At 38.8% G+C, this 12,154-nt stretch overlaps 17 non-coding genes across 17 annotated transcripts; all 17 read right to left on the bottom strand.

The window, feature by feature from the left end:
- Positions 1-132: 132 nt before the first annotated feature.
- Positions 133-214, bottom strand: trnas-cga (transfer RNA serine (anticodon CGA)). Its single transcript has one exon. It is a non-coding gene; the product is annotated as a tRNA-Ser (tRNA).
- An 824-nt stretch (positions 215-1,038) lies between these two features.
- trnas-cga (transfer RNA serine (anticodon CGA)) lies at positions 1,039-1,120 on the bottom strand. The gene has a single exon. It is a non-coding gene; the product is annotated as a tRNA-Ser (tRNA).
- A 377-nt stretch (positions 1,121-1,497) lies between these two features.
- On the bottom strand, positions 1,498-1,579 carry trnas-uga (transfer RNA serine (anticodon UGA)). The gene has a single exon. It is a non-coding gene; the product is annotated as a tRNA-Ser (tRNA).
- A 650-nt stretch (positions 1,580-2,229) lies between these two features.
- On the bottom strand, positions 2,230-2,311 carry trnas-cga (transfer RNA serine (anticodon CGA)). The gene has a single exon. It is a non-coding gene; the product is annotated as a tRNA-Ser (tRNA).
- A 377-nt stretch (positions 2,312-2,688) lies between these two features.
- trnas-uga (transfer RNA serine (anticodon UGA)) lies at positions 2,689-2,770 on the bottom strand. Its single transcript has one exon. It is a non-coding gene; the product is annotated as a tRNA-Ser (tRNA).
- Positions 2,771-3,420: 650 nt separating this feature from the next.
- Positions 3,421-3,502, bottom strand: trnas-cga (transfer RNA serine (anticodon CGA)). Its single transcript has one exon. It is a non-coding gene; the product is annotated as a tRNA-Ser (tRNA).
- An 824-nt stretch (positions 3,503-4,326) lies between these two features.
- On the bottom strand, positions 4,327-4,408 carry trnas-cga (transfer RNA serine (anticodon CGA)). Its single transcript has one exon. It is a non-coding gene; the product is annotated as a tRNA-Ser (tRNA).
- Positions 4,409-4,734: 326 nt separating this feature from the next.
- On the bottom strand, positions 4,735-4,816 carry trnas-uga (transfer RNA serine (anticodon UGA)). The gene has a single exon. It is a non-coding gene; the product is annotated as a tRNA-Ser (tRNA).
- Positions 4,817-5,466: 650 nt separating this feature from the next.
- trnas-cga (transfer RNA serine (anticodon CGA)) lies at positions 5,467-5,548 on the bottom strand. The gene has a single exon. It is a non-coding gene; the product is annotated as a tRNA-Ser (tRNA).
- A 377-nt stretch (positions 5,549-5,925) lies between these two features.
- trnas-uga (transfer RNA serine (anticodon UGA)) lies at positions 5,926-6,007 on the bottom strand. The gene has a single exon. It is a non-coding gene; the product is annotated as a tRNA-Ser (tRNA).
- Positions 6,008-6,657: 650 nt separating this feature from the next.
- Positions 6,658-6,739, bottom strand: trnas-cga (transfer RNA serine (anticodon CGA)). Its single transcript has one exon. It is a non-coding gene; the product is annotated as a tRNA-Ser (tRNA).
- Positions 6,740-7,563: 824 nt separating this feature from the next.
- trnas-cga (transfer RNA serine (anticodon CGA)) lies at positions 7,564-7,645 on the bottom strand. Its single transcript has one exon. It is a non-coding gene; the product is annotated as a tRNA-Ser (tRNA).
- Positions 7,646-8,469: 824 nt separating this feature from the next.
- trnas-cga (transfer RNA serine (anticodon CGA)) lies at positions 8,470-8,551 on the bottom strand. The gene has a single exon. It is a non-coding gene; the product is annotated as a tRNA-Ser (tRNA).
- Positions 8,552-8,877: 326 nt separating this feature from the next.
- On the bottom strand, positions 8,878-8,959 carry trnas-uga (transfer RNA serine (anticodon UGA)). The gene has a single exon. It is a non-coding gene; the product is annotated as a tRNA-Ser (tRNA).
- A 650-nt stretch (positions 8,960-9,609) lies between these two features.
- trnas-cga (transfer RNA serine (anticodon CGA)) lies at positions 9,610-9,691 on the bottom strand. The gene has a single exon. It is a non-coding gene; the product is annotated as a tRNA-Ser (tRNA).
- A 326-nt stretch (positions 9,692-10,017) lies between these two features.
- On the bottom strand, positions 10,018-10,099 carry trnas-uga (transfer RNA serine (anticodon UGA)). Its single transcript has one exon. It is a non-coding gene; the product is annotated as a tRNA-Ser (tRNA).
- Positions 10,100-10,749: 650 nt separating this feature from the next.
- Positions 10,750-10,831, bottom strand: trnas-cga (transfer RNA serine (anticodon CGA)). Its single transcript has one exon. It is a non-coding gene; the product is annotated as a tRNA-Ser (tRNA).
- Positions 10,832-12,154: the final 1,323 nt, after the last annotated feature.

The raw sequence follows: 12,154 nt of genomic DNA on the forward strand, positions 1-12,154 counted from the left end.
TCAATACCCAGTATAACAAGTGTTTTAACAATCTTCATAGCGGAGGTTCAAATGGAAAGGAATGAATCCACAACTTTAAATTTCTCCTTTGAGATAATCAAATGAGGACGGAATGGTTCCATTGAAAAGAATCGCTGTGAGCAGGAATCGAACCTGCGCGGGGAAACCCCATTGGATTTCGAGTCCAACGCCTTAACCTCTCGGCCATCACAGCGTCAATACATGTATACCAATGGGAAATTTGAAAAAAAGACCCTGATGACAAGCGTTGAAAATATAGAAGTTCTTAAACTCAGAATAAAACATCAGTTCAAACATCTTCATAGAGGTGTATCAACGTGAAACCACAAATTCATTATCATCCTTTATTTCCTTGACCTATATAAATAACAATTTTTGGTCATTTTTTGGCATTTTATTCAAAAAGAGTCCCAAGGGACCTGGGATAGATTAAAGTGGCCCTTGTTATACATTGAAACATCCGTTTCCAGCTTCAAACTTCATTTTTGTTTGTCAAATTTACAAGACAAATTTTCCATAACCGGATTAGTTTCTAATAAGATGCCCCTGGTAGAATTTCAACCGGCCAGGATCGAAACCGTTGGATTTTGGATGTAAATTCATTACCCCTCTCTCATCATAAGACCTTTATGAATGAAACAAAGGGAATATCTGTTGGTCAAGTTGGATTGGCCTTTAAGAATTTCTCGGGCTTGTCGATTGGTTGATCTAGTCAAAAATCTCAGCAGACAGGTATATGTGAAGTATTTGAGCTTTCGCTATTCCCACTGAGTTTTCGAGTCTAATGCCTTAAACACTGCTTCATAACACATTCATATTTTTGGTGTGAACCCAGATTTTATTGGCAAAAGTTTCCCAATCACATGCAGTGAACAAAGACGGTCCTCAATACCCAGTATAACAAGTGTTTTAACAATCTTCATAGCGGAGGTTCAAATGGAAAGGAATGAATACACAACTTTAAATTTCTCCTTTGAGATAATCAAATGAGGACGGAATGGTTCCATTGAATAGATTCGCTGTGAGCAGGATTTGAACCTGCGCGGGGAAACCCCATTGGATTTCGAGTCCAACGCCTTAACCTCTCGGCCATCACAGCGTCAATACATGTATACCAATGGGAAATTTGAAAAAAAGACCCTGATGACAAGCGTTGAAAATATAGAAGTTCTTAAACTCAGAATAAAACATCAGTTCAAACATCTTCATAGAGGTGTATCAACGTGAAACCACAAATTCATTATCATCCTTTATTTCCTTGACCTATATAAATAACAATTTTTGGTCATTTTTTGGCATTTTTTGGCATTTTATTCAAAAAGAGTCCCAAGGGACCTGGGATAGATTAAAGTGGCCCTTGTTATACATTGAAACATCCGTTTCCAGCTTCAAACTTCATTTTTGTTTGTCAAATTTACAAGACTAGTTTGGCCAGATGTCATGTCAAGAAACTCAACACGGAATATTAACATACTACGCTGTGAGCAGGATTTGAACCTGCGCGGGTAACACCCATTGGATTTCAAGTCCAACGCCTTAACCACTCGGCCATCACAGCACGATGGGTAAGTACCCAAATGGCATTTTATTCAAAAAGAGTCCCAAGGGACCTGGGATAGATTAAAGTGGCCCTTGTTACGCATTGAAACATCTGTTTCCAGCTTCAAACTTCATTTTTGTTTGTCAAATTTACAAGACAAATTTTCCATAACCGGATTAGTTTCTAATAAGATGCCCCTGGTAGAATTTGAACCGGCCCGGATCGAAACCGTTGGATTTTGGATGTAAATTCATTACCCCTCTCTCATCATAAGACCTTTATGAATGAAACAAAGGGAATAACTGTTGGTCAACTTGGATTGGCCTTTAAGAATTTCTCGGGCTTGTCGATTGGTTGATCTAGTCAAAAATCTCAGCAGACAGGTATATGTGAAGTATTTGAGCTTTCGCTATTCCCACTGAGTTTTCGAGTCTAATGCCTTAGACACTGCTTCATAACACATTCATATTTTTGGTGTGAACCCAGATTTTATTGGCAAAAGTTTCCCAATCACATGCAGTGAACAAAGACGGTCCTCAATACCCAGTATAACAAGTGTTTTAACAATCTTCATAGCGGAGGTTCAAATGGAAAGGAATGAATCCACAACTTTAAATTTCTCCTTTGAGATAATCAAATGAGGACGGAATGGTTCCATTGAAAAGAATCGCTGTGAGCAGGAATCGAACCTGCGCGGGGAAACCCCATTGGATTTCGAGTCCAACGCCTTAATCTCTCGGCCATCACAGCGTCAATACATGTATACCAATGGGAAATTTGAAAAAAAGACCCTGATGACAAGCGTTGAAAATATAGAAGTTCTTAAACTCAGAATAAAACATCAGTTCAAACATCTTCATAGAGGTGTATCAACGTGAAACCACAAATTCATTATCATCCTTTATTTCCTTGACCTATATAAATAACAATTTTTGGTCATTTTTTGTCATTTTTTGGCATTTTATTCAAAAAGAGTCCCAAGGGACCTGGGATAGATTAAAGTGGCCCTTGTTATACATTGAAACATCCGTTTCCAGCTTCAAACTTCATTTTTGTTTGTCAAATTTACAAGACTAGTTTGGCCAGATGTCATGTCAAGAAACTCAACACGGAATATTAACGTACAACGCTGTGAGCAGGATTTGAACCTGCGCGGGTAACACCCATTGGATTTCAAGTCCAACGCCTTAACCACTCGGCCATCACAGCACGATGGGCAAGTACCCAAATGGCATTTTATTCAAAAAGAGTCCCAAGGGACCTGGGATAGATTAAAGTGGCCCTTGTTACGCATTGAAACATCCGTTTCCAGCTTCAAACTTCATTTTTGTTTGTCAAATTTACAAGACAAATTTTCCATAACCGGATTAGTTTCTAATAAGATGCCCCTGGTAGAATTTGAACCGGCCCGGATCGAAACCGTTGGATTTTGGATGTAAATTCATTACCCCTCTCTCATCATAAGACCTTTATGAATGAAACAAAGGGAATAACTGTTGGTCAACTTGGATTGGCCTTTAAGAATTTCTCGGGCTTGTCGATTGGTTGATCTAGTCAAAAATCTCAGCAGACAGGTATATGTGAAGTATTTGAGCTTTCGCTATTCCCACTGAGTTTTCGAGTCTAATGCCTTAGACACTGCTTCATAACACATTCATATTTTTGGTGTGAACCCAGATTTTATTGGCAAAAGTTTCCCAATCACATGCAGTGAACAAAGACGGTCCTCAATACCCAGTATAACAAGTGTTTTAACAATCTTCATAGCGGAGGTTCAAATGGAAAGGAATGAATCCACAACTTTAAATTTCTCCTTTGAGATAATCAAATGAGGACGGAATGGTTCCATTGAAAAGAATCGCTGTGAGCAGGAATCGAACCTGCGCGGGGAAACCCCATTGGATTTCGAGTCCAACGCCTTAACCTCTCGGCCATCACAGCGTCAATACATGTATACCAATGGGAAATTTGAAAAAAAGACCCTGATGACAAGCGTTGAAAATATAGAAGTTCTTAAACTCAGAATAAAACATCAGTTCAAACATCTTCATAGAGGTGTATCAACGTGAAACCACAAATTCATTATCATCCTTTATTTCCTTGACCTATATAAATAACAATTTTTGGTCATTTTTTGGCATTTTATTCAAAAAGAGTCCCAAGGGACCTGGGATAGATTAAAGTGGCCCTTGTTATACATTGAAACATCCGTTTCCAGCTTCAAACTTCATTTTTGTTTGTCAAATTTACAAGACAAATTTTCCATAACCGGATTAGTTTCTAATAAGATGCCCCTGGTAGAATTTGAACCGGCCCGGATCGAAACCGTTGGATTTTGGATGTAAATTCATTACCCCTCTCTCATCATAAGACCTTTATGAATGAAACAAAGGGAATAACTGTTGGTCAACTTGGATTGGCCTTTAAGAATTTCTCGGGCTTGTCGATTGGTTGATCTAGTCAAAAATCTCAGCAGACAGGTATATGTGAAGTATTTGAGCTTTCGCTATTCCCACTGAGTTTTCGAGTCTAATGCCTTAAACACTGCTTCATAACACATTCATATTTTTGGTGTGAACCCAGATTTTATTGGCAAAAGTTTCCCAATCACATGCAGTGAACAAATACGGTCCTCAATACCCAGTATAACAAGTGTTTTAACAATCTTCATAGCGGAGGTTCAAATGGAAAGGAATGAATCCACAACTTTAAATTTCTCCTTTGAGATAATCAAATGAGGACAGAATGGTTCCATTGAATAGATTCGCTGTGAGCAGGATTTGAACCTGCGCGGGGAAACCGCATTGGATTTCGAGTCCAACCCCTTAACCTCTCGGCCATCACAGCGGCAATAAATAAAATCCAATGGGAAATTTTAAAAAAGGTCCCAGAGGACAAGCGTTGAAAATATAGAAGTTCTTAAACGCAGAATAAAACATCAGTTCAAACATCTTCATAGAGGTGTATCAACGTGAAACCACAAATTCATTATCATCCTTTATTTCCTTGACCTATATAAATGACAATTTTTTGATTGATTTAGAGTTAATAGCTGTGAGCAAGATTAGAACATATTCGGCGATTACAGCATCGGATTTTGACTACATCTTCTTACCCACCTAGTTTGGGCAGATGTCATGTCAAGAAACTCAACACAGAATATTAACATACAACGCTGTGAGCAGGATTAGAACCTGCACGGGTAACACCCATTGGATTTCAAGTCCAACGCCTTACCCACTCGGCCATCACAGCACAATTGACACGTACCCAAATGGCATTTTATTCAAAAAGAGTCCCAAGGGACCTGGGATAGATTAAAGTGGCCCTTGTTACGCATTGAAACATCCGTTTCCAGCTTCAAACTTCATTTTTGTTTGTCAAATTTACAAGACAAATTTTCCATAACCGGATTAGTTTCTAATAAGATGCCCCTGGTAGAATTTGAACCGGCCCGGATCGAAACCGTTGGATTTTGGATGTAAATTCATTACCCCTCTCTCATCATAAGACCTTTATGAATGAAACAAAGGGAATAACTGTTGGTCAACTTGGATTGGCCTTTAAGAATTTCTCGGGCTTGTCGATTGGTTGATCTAGTCAAAAATCTCAGCAGACAGGTATATGTGAAGTATTTGAGCTTTCGCTATTCCCACTGAGTTTTCGAGTCTAATGCCTTAGACACTGCTTCATAACACATTCATATTTTTGGTGTGAACCCAGATTTTATTGGCAAAAGTTTCCCAATCACATGCAGTGAACAAAGACGGTCCTCAATACCCAGTATAACAAGTGTTTTAACAATCTTCATAGCGGAGGTTCAAATGGAAAGGAATGAATCCACAACTTTAAATTTCTCCTTTGAGATAATCAAATGAGGACGGAATGGTTCCATTGAAAAGAATCGCTGTGAGCAGGAATCGAACCTGCGCGGGGAAACCCCATTGGATTTCGAGTCCAACGCCTTAACCTCTCGGCCATCACAGCGTCAATACATGTATACCAATGGGAAATTTGAAAAAAAGACCCTGATGACAAGCGTTGAAAATATAGAAGTTCTTAAACTCAGAATAAAACATCAGTTCAAACATCTTCATAGAGGTGTATCAACGTGAAACCACAAATTCATTATCATCCTTTATTTCCTTGACCTATATAAATAACAATTTTTGGTCATTTTTTGGCATTTTTTGGCATTTTATTCAAAAAGAGTCCCAAGGGACCTGGGATAGATTAAAGTGGCCCTTGTTATACATTGAAACATCCGTTTCCAGCTTCAAACTTCATTTTTGTTTGTCAAATTTACAAGACTAGATTGGCCAGATGTCATGTCAAGAAACTCAACACGGAATATTAACATACAACGCTGTGAGCAGGATTTGAACCTGCGCGGGTAACACCCATTGGATTTCAAGTCCAACGCCTTAACCACTCGGCCATCACAGCACGATGGGCAAGTACCCAAATGGCATTTTATTCAAAAAGAGTCCCAAGGGACCTGGGATAGATTAAAGTGGCCCTTGTTACGCATTGAAACATCCGTTTCCAGCTTCAAACTTCATTTTTGTTTGTCAAATTTACAAGACAAATTTTCCATAACCGGATTAGTTTCTAATAAGATGCCCCTGGTAGAATTTGAACCGGCCCGGATCGAAACCGTTGGATTTTGGATGTAAATTCATTACCCCTCTCTCATCATAAGACCTTTATGAATGAAACAAAGGGAATAACTGTTGGTCAACTTGGATTGGCCTTTAAGAATTTCTCGGGCTTGTCGATTGGTTGATCTAGTCAAAAATCTCAGCAGACAGGTATATGTGAAGTATTTGAGCTTTCGCTATTCCCACTGAGTTTTCGAGTCTAATGCCTTAGACACTGCTTCATAACACATTCATATTTTTGGTGTGAACCCAGATTTTATTGGCAAAAGTTTCCCAATCACATGCAGTGAACAAAGACGGTCCTCAATACCCAGTATAACAAGTGTTTTAACAATCTTCATAGCGGAGGTTCAAATGGAAAGGAATGAATCCACAACTTTAAATTTCTCCTTTGAGATAATCAAATGAGGACGGAATGGTTCCATTGAAAAGAATCGCTGTGAGCAGGAATCGAACCTGCGCGGGGAAACCCCATTGGATTTCGAGTCCAACGCCTTAACCTCTCGGCCATCACAGCGTCAATACATGTATACCAATGTGAAATTTGAAAAAAAGACCCTGATGACAAGCGTTGAAAATATAGAAGTTCTTAAACTCAGAATAAAACATCAGTTCAAACATCTTCATAGAGGTGTATCAACGTGAAACCACAAATTCATTATCATCCTTTATTTCCTTGACCTATATAAATAACAATTTTTGGTCATTTTTTGGCATTTTATTCAAAAAGAGTCCCAAGGGACCTGGGATAGATTAAAGTGGCCCTTGTTACGCATTGAAACATCCGTTTCCAGCTTCAAACTTCATTTTTGTTTGTCAAATTTACAAGACAAATTTTCCATAACCGGATTAGTTTCTAATAAGATGCCCCTGGTAGAATTTGAACCGGCCCGGATCGAAACCGTTGGATTTTGGATGTAAATTCATTACCCCTCTCTCATCATAAGACCTTTATGAATGAAACAAAGGGAATAACTGTTGGTCAACTTGGATTGGCCTTTAAGAATTTCTCGGGCTTGTCGATTGGTTGATCTAGTCAAAAATCTCAGCAGACAGGTATATGTGAAGTATTTGAGCTTTCGCTATTCCCACTGAGTTTTCGAGTCTAATGCCTTAGACACTGCTTCATAACACATTCATATTTTTGGTGTGAACCCAGATTTTATTGGCAAAAGTTTCCCAATCACATGCAGTGAACAAAGACGGTCCTCAATACCCAGTATAACAAGTGTTTTAACAATCTTCATAGCGGAGGTTCAAATGGAAAGGAATGAATCCACAACTTTAAATTTCTCCTTTGAGATAATCAAATGAGGACGGAATGGTTCCATTGAAAAGAATCGCTGTGAGCAGGAATCGAACCTGCGCGGGGAAACCCCATTGGATTTCGAGTCCAACGCCTTAACCTCTCGGCCATCACAGCGTCAATACATGTATACCAATGTGAAATTTGAAAAAAAGACCCTGATGACAAGCGTTGAAAATATAGAAGTTCTTAAACTCAGAATAAAACATCAGTTCAAACATCTTCATAGAGGTGTATCAACGTGAAACCACAAATTCATTATCATCCTTTATTTCCTTGACCTATATAAATAACAATTTTTGGTCATTTTTTGGCATTTTATTCAAAAAGAGTCCCAAGGGACCTGGGATAGATTAAAGTGGCCCTTGTTATACATTGAAACATCCGTTTCCAGCTTCAAACTTCATTTTTGTTTGTCAAATTTACAAGACAAATTTTCCATAACCGGATTAGTTTCTAATAAGATGCCCCTGGTAGAATTTCAACCGGCCAGGATCGAAACCGTTGGATTTTGGATGTAAATTCATTACCCCTCTCTCATCATAAGACCTTTATGAATGAAACAAAGGGAATATCTGTTGGTCAAGTTGGATTGGCCTTTAAGAATTTCTCGGGCTTGTCGATTGGTTGATCTAGTCAAAAATCTCAGCAGACAGGTATATGTGAAGTATTTGAGCTTTCGCTATTCCCACTGAGTTTTCGAGTCTAATGCCTTAAACACTGCTTCATAACACATTCATATTTTTGGTGTGAACCCAGATTTTATTGGCAAAAGTTTCCCAATCACATGCAGTGAACAAAGACGGTCCTCAATACCCAGTATAACAAGTGTTTTAACAATCTTCATAGCGGAGGTTCAAATGGAAAGGAATGAATACACAACTTTAAATTTCTCCTTTGAGATAATCAAATGAGGACGGAATGGTTCCATTGAATAGATTCGCTGTGAGCAGGATTTGAACCTGCGCGGGGAAACCCCATTGGATTTCGAGTCCAACGCCTTAACCTCTCGGCGATCACAGCAGCAATAAATAAAATCCAATGGGAAATTTTAAAAAAGGTCCCAGAGGACAACCGTTGAAAATATAGAAGTTCTTAAACGCAGAATAAAACATCAGTTCAAACATCTCCATAGAGGTGTATCAACGTGAAACCACAAATTCATTATCATCCTTTATTTCCTTGACCTGTATAAATGACAATTTTTTGATTGATTTAGAGTTAATAGCTGTGAGCAAGATTAGAACATATTCGGCGATACCAGCATCGGATTTTGACTACATCTTCTTACCCACCTAGTTTGGCCAGATGTCATGTCAAGAAACTCAACACGGAATATTAACATACAACGCTGTGAGCAGGATTTGAACCTGCGCGGGTAACACCCATTGGATTTCAAGTCCAACGCCTTAACCACTCGGCCATCACAGCACAATGGGCAAGTACCCAAATGGCATTTTATTCAAAAAGAGTCCCAAGGGACCTGGGATAGATTAAAGTGGCCCTTGTTACGCATTGAAACATCCGTTTCCAGCTTCAAACTTCATTTTTGTTTGTCAAATTTACAAGACAAATTTTCCATAACCGGATTAGTTTCTAATAAGATGCCCCTGGTAGAATTTGAACCGGCCCGGATCGAAACCGTTGGATTTTGGATGTAAATTCATTACCCCTCTCTCATCATAAGACCTTTATGAATGAAACAAAGGGAATAACTGTTGGTCAACTTGGATTGGCCTTTAAGAATTTCTCGGGCTTGTCGATTGGTTGATCTAGTCAAAAATCTCAGCAGACAGGTATATGTGAAGTATTTGAGCTTTCGCTATTCCCACTGAGTTTTCGAGTCTAATGCCTTAAACACTGCTTCATAACACATTCATATTTTTGGTGTGAACCCAGATTTTATTGGCAAAAGTTTCCCAATCACATGCAGTGAACAAATACGGTCCTCAATACCCAGTATAATAAGTGTTTTAACAATCTTCATAGCGGAGGTTCAAATGGAAAGGAATGAATCCACAACTTTAAATTTCTCCTTTGAGATAATCAAATGAGGACGGAATGGTTCCATTGAATAGATTCGCTGTGAGCAGGATTTGAACCTGCGCGGGGAAACCCCATTGGATTTCGAGTCCAACGCCTTAACCTCTCGGCGATCACAGCAGCAATAAATAAAATCCAATGGGAAATTTTAAAAAAGGTCCCAGAGGACAAGCGTTGAAAATATAGAAGTTCTTAAACGCAGAATAAAACATCAGTTCAAACATCTCCATAGAGGTGTATCAACGTGAAACCACAAATTCATTATCATCCTTTATTTCCTTGACCTATATAAATGACAATTTTTTGATTGATTTAGAGTTAATAGCTGTGAGCAAGATTAGAACATATTCGGCGATAACAGCATCGGATTTTGACTACATCTTCTTACCCACCTAGTTTGGCCAGATTTCATGTCAAGAAACTCAACACGGAATATTAACATACAACGCTGTGAGCAGGATTTGAACCTTCGCGGGTAACACCCATTGGATTTCAAGTCCAACGCCTTAACCACTCGGCCATCACAGCACAATGGGCGAGTACCCAAATGGCATTTTATTCAAAAAGAGTCCCAAGGGACCTGGGATAGATTAAAGTGGCCCTTGTTAGGCATTGAAACATCCGTTTCCAGCCTCAAACTTCATTTTTGTTTGTCAAATTTACAAGACAAATTTTCCATAACCGGATTAGTTTCTAATAAGATGCCCCTGGTAGAATTTGAACCGGCCCGGATCGAAACCGTTGGATTTTGGATGTAAATTCATTACCCCTCTCTCATCATAAGACCTTTATGAATGAAACAAAGGGAATAACTGTTGGTCAACTTGGATTGGCCTTTAAGAATTTCTCGGGCTTGTCGATTGGTTGATCTAGTCAAAAATCTCAGCAGACAGGTATATGTGAAGTATTTGAGCTTTCGCTATTCCCACTGAGTTTTCGAGTCTAATGCCTTAAACACTGCTTCATAACACATTCATATTTTTGGTGTGAACCCAGATTTTATTGGCAAAAGTTTCCCAATCACATGCAGTGAACAAATACGGTCCTCAATACCCAGTATAACAAGTGTTTTAACAATCTTCATAGCGGAGGTTCAAATGGAAAGGAATGAATCCACAACTTTAAATTTCTCCTTTGAGATAATCAAATGAGGACGGAATGGTTCCATTGAATAGATTCGCTGTGAGCAGGATTTGAACCTGCGCGGGGAAACCGCATTGGATTTCGAGTCCAACCCCTTAACCTCTCGGCCATCACAGCGGCAATAAATAAAATCCAATGGGAAATTTTAAAAAAGGTCCCAGAGGACAAGCGTTGAAAATATAGAAGTTCTTAAACGCAGAATAAAACATCAGTTCAAACATCTTCATAGAGGTGTATCAACGTGAAACCACAAATTCATTATCATCCTTTATTTCCTTGACCTATATAAATGACAATTTTTTGATTGATTTAGAGTTAATAGCTGTGAGCAAGATTAGAACATATTCGGCGATTACAGCATCGGATTTTGACTACATCTTCTTACCCACCTAGTTTGGGCAGATGTCATGTCAAGAAACTCAACACAGAATATTAACATACAACGCTGTGAGCAGGATTAGAACCTGCACGGGTAACACCCATTGGATTTCAAGTCCAACGCCTTACCCACTCGGCCAAAAATGGGGCAAAAGGGTCTGCCCGGCGGGGGGGAAAGGGAAAAAGAGAGGGGAAAGAGGGGGGGAAAGAGAGAAAGAAAAGGAGGAAAAAAGGAGGAGAACGTACACTATATATTTTTTTTATCTACTCTCTTATCTTCTCAACAATGTTTACACACAGTTCTGCACTCATTGCAAGGTTTATCATCACTTTAATTTTCATGTCTCTTGCGGGAATCGTACCGATGCTGTGGCAATATCACTTGCATCTCCGCTTGCTCTCTCGTCTCGTAGCGCATTCCGGAAGTATACATGCAATGCAATTTGGGTAGCGCAGTCATTTTTAACACACAAACTCAATTTTCCATACAAATCACCAAAGTCATAACACTGTTATTATGCAATAATGCACATGAATGCATTTAATATGATGAAATGAATATAATACAATATTCAATTAACCCAAAATATCATATGCTACATTTAAAGTTACAACAGTATTAACAGTCTATAACTGTGAATAACACCCCCCATCATGTTTCTCCTCCTTTTTTATGGTAACCTCAATTATTTGAGAGACTACATCTGTGCAGCACAAGTGAATAAAACAAATTTCAAATTGAGCAGTAAAGATGTTGGGTTTTGTGAATCAATGTAAATGTAAATGATTCTGGCTTTGGTTTTCACAATCACATTCAATGGATGACACTGTCACTGTCCTGTTATTCAAGAGGAAATTAAATAAAAACGCGAAGGCTCAAATAAAATGATTGAACTTTATTGTAACAGAATACACAGAATACACAGAATACACACACACACACACACACACACACACACACACACACACACACACACACACACACACACACACACACACACACACACACACACACACACACCAGGTTAACACCCAACTAGTGGACCAGGTGTGGGCGTATCC

This window comes from Gadus morhua, chromosome 1 (assembly GCF_902167405.1).
Source record: "Gadus morhua chromosome 1, gadMor3.0, whole genome shotgun sequence".
NCBI classification, from domain to species: Eukaryota; Metazoa; Chordata; class Actinopteri; order Gadiformes; family Gadidae; genus Gadus; species Gadus morhua.